Source organism: Arachis stenosperma, chromosome 10 (assembly GCF_014773155.1).
Source record: "Arachis stenosperma cultivar V10309 chromosome 10, arast.V10309.gnm1.PFL2, whole genome shotgun sequence".
Taxonomy (NCBI): domain Eukaryota; kingdom Viridiplantae; phylum Streptophyta; class Magnoliopsida; order Fabales; family Fabaceae; genus Arachis; species Arachis stenosperma.
Window position 1 is genome coordinate 76,811,528 of NC_080386.1, and position 6,479 is coordinate 76,818,006.

A 6,479-nucleotide genomic window follows, 5' to 3' on the forward strand; every position below is an offset into this window, starting at 1 on the left:
TTCTCCTTCCAGACTTCACTGATAATTTGTTTGATTTCTGAATTAGAGCACCATCTTTCCTGGAACTTGAACCGTTTCTTCTATTTTGCAGTGGCAGCTGGGTTGGTATCTAGTAAGAACAGAGCATGATCTATGTCTGTTTCTAATAAACGAAGGACAGTTGCTTGTGGATAATTAGTCACCCAATTAGAACCTCCCAGTACACGGTCTAGTCTCTCCTGTATTAATTCTTTCCCTTAACGTCTGTTAGACCAAGTAAAAGGCCTATCTACGATTTCTAAATCAGCAAAAGCATGAATATTAATAAAGGAATTAAAAGCATCAACTATCGATTGGTTTTTAGTTATCGCTCCTGATTTCTCATTTTGAGATGAATTTGCATTGAAATCGCCCATGACATCTCCTTGAAATTGCTGAATCACCACATTAAGATTCTCAAACTGTTCTAATCGGATTTGATCGTTTATGCTTAAATGCACTCCATTCAGACCACAGTCCACATTCAACATTGAATCTGAAATTTTTGCTGCAATGAAGTAATTAGAGTACTGTAAAATCTGCACTGAAATATCCTCTTTCCATCCCAGTGCCAAACCTTCTGCAGTACCGAGAGGATCCACAATGATACACTTATGAAAACCTGCTGCCTTCAATTTCTTTCTACGTTTCGAGCTTGATTTAGTAATCTCTTTAAGGATATGGACTGTAGGGATCTCCCCAAATCTCGACAGTTCCAACTAATTAGCTTCATGGTTCCCCGAGTGGCAATTGACAGCTGGCACCCTCCACCATCTCATTTAGTCTCCAAACAGACCTTATTGTGTAGCAGATTTTCTTTCCCTTCATTTCTTCGTTTTTCCCCCACAACCGCTCTATGCTCACTGCCTCCTTGTCTCGCCAAGTGTTTGACTTTCAAAACGCTTTTTCTCCGCTGTCCCCCTGGTGTATTGGATAATATTAGTTGTTGAAGTGATATCCTCCAAGTCTCCTGTGGCGCTAGGTTACTTTCCCCTTCAGCGGAATTCTCCTTCACACTGTCCGCTGGGGACTCAATCAAAACAACAGCAGGAACATCCGTTGTTGTCTTTGTCTTACGTGGCTGGGGATCAGCATTGGTATTCTCTGTTGAGTTCATTTCCTCTTGCATCTCAACACGCCTGCCAACTTGATCCACTTTTAGCCATTCGCCCACCATATCTTCCTTCACTTTATTTGCAGCTGAGTTCTCCATTAAAGCCCTACATACTTTAGGGCCATGGCCAAGATGAGCACAATGTGTGCAAAAATTCCCAATTCTTTTCATTTTCTGATTCGGGTCTTTTAATTTCAAAATGTCCCTCACCGTTTGGTCCCCATTGAGCATGACTTTCTCCTTAAGAATTCTACATCCCCACTTCTAGGACCTCTCCAATTTTTCTACCAAGTTTGCTCCCCACATCCAGAGTCTTGTAGCATTCCGGAACCCCCTAAAATTGAACCCGCATAGGGAATAATGTAATCGCTGAATCTGATGAAGCATCTGGTTCAGTCCATCTTCTAACATGAAGGATGTAGTCCTTGAATAACCATGGTGACTCTTTTTCAATCCGCCTAGCCTCCATATCATCCTCAATCTGCAACCCTAAAACCTTCAGGTTTATTCCAAATGGCACGTAAGGCATTTTCCATCGTTCCTCTTGTGGCGAAAACCCTCCCTAGCAAGCCTTTGGAACATGCCCTAATATGATGAGAAAAGTCCTCCTCACTCAATTCCACTACATCCTCCTCTTTGTCTTTGTTGGGTGCTAAAGGTGGATCCGGATCAAGAGTTGTTCTTTCCATTCCAATCTGGTTGAAATCAACGTGTGTGAATTGATAATTAGTGTGTATTACTGCCGGTAGTAGGCACGAGGTAAATCCTAGCAGAGCACTTGGACTTGGTCAAATCCTAGCAGGCAAAAAATTTGTGTGTTCTCGTTTCCGTTTAATTTTATATATTTTGCTTTCTTTATATTTTATTTTATAATGTGGTTAAAGTTTTATAAACACTCAGTCACCCAAAAAAAAAAAAACCTTTATAAACACTCAATATTAGTTCTGCATAAATGTATTTGTTTTTTTAAGGTTTAATTATTTTATTATTCCTTACAGTTTCACAAAATTTTCAATTAGTTTTTATATTTTTTTGGTTTTAATTGGATTTTTGTGCTAATTTTTTTTCAATTAGGTCCCTCTTAGCAGTAATTGGCTTAATATTTTAGGGACCAACTAAAGAAAAATTGTGTAGGGACCCAAATAAAAAAAAAATTGTAGGACTTAATTAAAAAGAAAAATTGGTGCAAAAACTCAATTAAAAGAAAAAAAGTATAGAGATCTAATTAAAAATTTTGTAAAACTATAGAGACCAATAGAGTAATTAAATTTTTTTTAAAAGAGTATTAAAAAGTTAATTTTTTTAGTCAATATTAATTAACTTTTTTAAATTATTTTATTTATTTTAAATTATAATTTTTTAAATCTTAAATTATAAATTCTAAATTTTAAATCTTAAAAAAAGATAAAACTTTATGAATTAAAAAAATAAACTGATTAGTATTGACTAACTAAAAAATTGATTCGTTATACTTTTTTATTTTTTATTAGTGTCAAATTTGACATTACATATTAAATTTGAACCTAAAATAAAACTTATCATCTTATAGAGTAACATAGATTTAATTTTAAATTTAAAAGATATTCAATCATATTAGATTTATATTAAAATTAATTATTAAAATTAGTTATTAAAATAAAATATATATTAAAATGAGTTAAACTATATATATATTTATATATAAATATATAATGAATAATTTTAGTGTGTAAATGATATTTTTAAAAGATATTAGAATCTCGCTCTCACTTTCATCGCAAATAATAGAAAACCTTACATATTTTTTATAATCTCAAATATTATATCTGTATTAATTTATTCTAATACCGAAGACAATGCCTAGGATATCAATGAATTCCATAAAATTATCTGACAACCGGTGATTGGAATGTGAATGTCATTAGTATAATGTACAATATACTCTGCTCTTGATATTTGGGTCCATATATATGCAGTAAGAATTCAAACGAGGAGTCACACACACTGCACACAGATTTATATGATTCATCAATATACAATTGAATAGAATCCACTTGAACAAGAGAATACAGCTTTATGCAGCATGTATCAGAATTCTGAACCCACTAATAATTTCCGGGCCACATTTTTTAATAGAAACTCATATATTTTATGTGCACAGGCGTAATTCTGATCACAAAGGAGTAAAAGATACAGCATCAACCAGTATATCATCAATATGATATGTTAATGGAAATGAAAATGCAATACAGATAGATATACATGCATTCCAATAAAATATACAGTAGTATATAAATATTATTATAACTAATTAATTAAGTACATCAGTTAAATGACTTAAATCTCTGTATCGAATCATGATCATCGATCAGCAAAGTACAGTAAATATCTGATCTGATCTTCCACTAGTAAAAATAAGATGCCGCTTAAATGAAGAAAATATATGCTAAAGTTGCCAATAATAATGATTCTGAGTGGCATATAGTATCTACTAGCATGCATTATGATAAACTCCCTTAATCTCCTGAGTCTTTGTACTTTGCATTATTCAGTTAGCGTTATAGTATTATATTTAAAACATACATGCGACAACACCACGCACGCCATGTATGTTGTGCTAGCTAATCTACATATATAATTAAATATAGGAAACTAAGCCCAAACGCTCTCATGTAAATGATGATTCCCATGTATGTGATTGATCATGATCAGCATAAGATACTATTTAGTTTAGTGCTGACAAAGATAAATGAACAGCCAGACCGTACCCCTCAATCATAGTGGCCAACTCTTCAAAAAAATAGAACCATAAATTGTACGGATCGGAGAGAGAAGAATAAGAATAGAAGCTTGAACTGGAAAGGAATTAATGTAGCACAATTGATCTGCTTTCTGAAAAGTAATTAAGACAGGTAAAAATATGATTATATATACGATAAAACTATACCAAATATATACATTAAAAAAAAACAATCATCAAATTAGTTATTAATATAAAATATATATTAAAATATAAGATAAAATATATTTTTTATTTTTAAAATTTAGCAAAAATTTTAAAAATATCCTAAAATTTTATTTTATTTTAATTTTATTCTAAAAGTTTTCGATTTGCATCAAAATATCTTCGACGGCTAAATTTTTAAAAAATTTAAGACCAATCTAACAATAATGCATGAAAATTATATTTAATTTGCTAGTGTTGAAAATTATTCTTATGAAATTGTTACTGAATTGGTTTTAATTTTTTTGAAAAATTAACTATCAGGAATATATTTGATGAAAATCGAAAATTTTTGCAATAAAATTAAAACAAAATAAAACCTAAAAATATTTTTAAAATTTTTATCAAACTTTAATACAAAAATGAACTTTAAAAATATATATTAAAAAATAAATTAAACAATATATAACGATTAATTTCTCAGTTGATTTTTACTTTGCAGATAGCATAGCATTTACGATGTCATCATATGCAAATCTTATTTGAGGACTCTATTAAAACAAAGGAAATAAAAATTTATTGAAAAATATAGTATGCTAGAGATAGAAACATTTAAGGTAACTATTCTAAAAGTCATATATCAAACTCGGCTTAACTTAAGCGTGAACAAGCATTGTAAATTTAACTAACAAATAGTTACCGCATTCATGAAAAGAGGCAAGTGAAACTGATTGTGGTGTAACTGTTTATTTACCTATGTCGGACATCATGACTTTGCTGGCAAGTGGGGGCATGTATGTAGCCATTAATTAAGAGTCATATGCAAGTGCTTGGTGAATCTTTGTGTAGCAGTAGTGAGTGTTATATATGGTGGTGAATATCAGAGTTAATAAATATACTTACAAAGACCGTAGGCCTAGAAGAACGATATAGATCTATGATGTGTAAACATCAGCTACACCTTTTTGTGCCAAGCATATACATATATATTTGATTGAATAGAAATTGAGACATATATGATAGAAAATATATACCAATATAATAATAATGGAGGCAACAGAAAGAAGGAGCTCCCCTTCAGTCCAAGCACAGAGAAAGAGGATAATGCAAAATATCTCCCGCTTCATTCACACAATTACAGTAGTATTAGCATCATTTAATTAACCCTACTGTTAGTGTGTATGAATGAGTCAGCAGTTATTTCAGCAACCCTTTAATCCCTTCTCCATGAGTGGACTGAAAGAAGCTCCTTCACTCTCTTTCCCTCCGTTTCATCATCTGCTCATAGCTTCCAAGTCATATATTCTCCATGAGTGTAAACAGATTTTGAGATGAATAATTAAACTAAAACTTTGAATAGTCTATTGATCCAAGTTTTAAAGAAATAAGAAAACCTAATGCAAATATAGCGAAGCTAATTAAGTTACAGGTTTCAAAATGATGATGATAATTTATTGAGGCTTCAATTAAATTAAAGCCTCCCAATCTAGATCCGAATCTAATAATAACGTACTTTCGAAAGCGAAACAAACTGCGTCTGATTAATATGAAAAACAGCTCTGTGTACTCAAAAACAAGGTATAATTTTAAAATAAATGAAAAAAAAAAAATTGGTCAACAATAGAGAAAGAAAAAAAAGAAGAGAAAGCTCAACTAGCTAGCATGAGGTGCTGATTAGTAACACGATGTATATATATTTTCATGGAAGTTTAGAGGATTACATAAACTCTAATAACTTGGACATAACATTTTCGAGAGAGAATAAAGGTACAAACATATTAGGCTAAGTAAGTCTAATAAAACCTTAGAAAATTAAATAGCTGGTATCACATAAAAATCACAGTGAATGAAGGAAACCCTAAGCCACAGGAACGCGTGAGAAGAAAATGAGCTCAGATTAATGATAATCCAGGAACAGAAAAAGGTATATTATAGAATAATTGCGATGAAATCGAAACTACACATGATTATTTGAAAGATAAGAAAAAGATCTATGAGCATGAAAAAGACTTGTATTAATTAATTAAAGTAGGATAAGAGAATATTGGAAAACGAACTTGAACTTTGATGAGTAAACTAGATAGGGAGAGATCAAGCAGGTAAGTAAGAGTGAGAAAGAGAAAGCAGAAGCAGAAAGGGATATTCTGGCAGAAACCCTAATTCTGGTATGTTTTTTTTCATGGAAATCTGCGCTGAACATAAGCTCGAAAACTGGGTTATAAAGAAATGAAGAAACACTGTAAAAGACCAAAATAGACGGATCGGGTCTGGTAATGTTTAGTGGACATGAGTTTTTTTATTTTTTATAAAAATTAATATGGTGTCTGATAAATAAATCAATAATATTATATATATATATATATTAAAATTAGGTACTAAAATTAATTATTTACTTAGTCATTCCATATTAAAATATAAAATATA

General features: G+C 31.3%; 1 long non-coding RNA gene across 1 annotated transcript; it reads right to left on the reverse strand.

Moving 5' to 3' along the window:
* Positions 1–3,337: 3,337 nt before the first annotated feature.
* On the reverse strand, positions 3,338–6,254 carry LOC130956267 (uncharacterized). Its single transcript, XR_009077052.1, has 2 exons — positions 4,810–6,254; positions 3,338–4,003 (listed from the first exon to the last, which is right to left on the reverse strand). It is a non-coding gene; the product is annotated as an uncharacterized LOC130956267 (long non-coding RNA).
* Between the last annotated feature and the right edge of the window lie 225 nt (positions 6,255–6,479).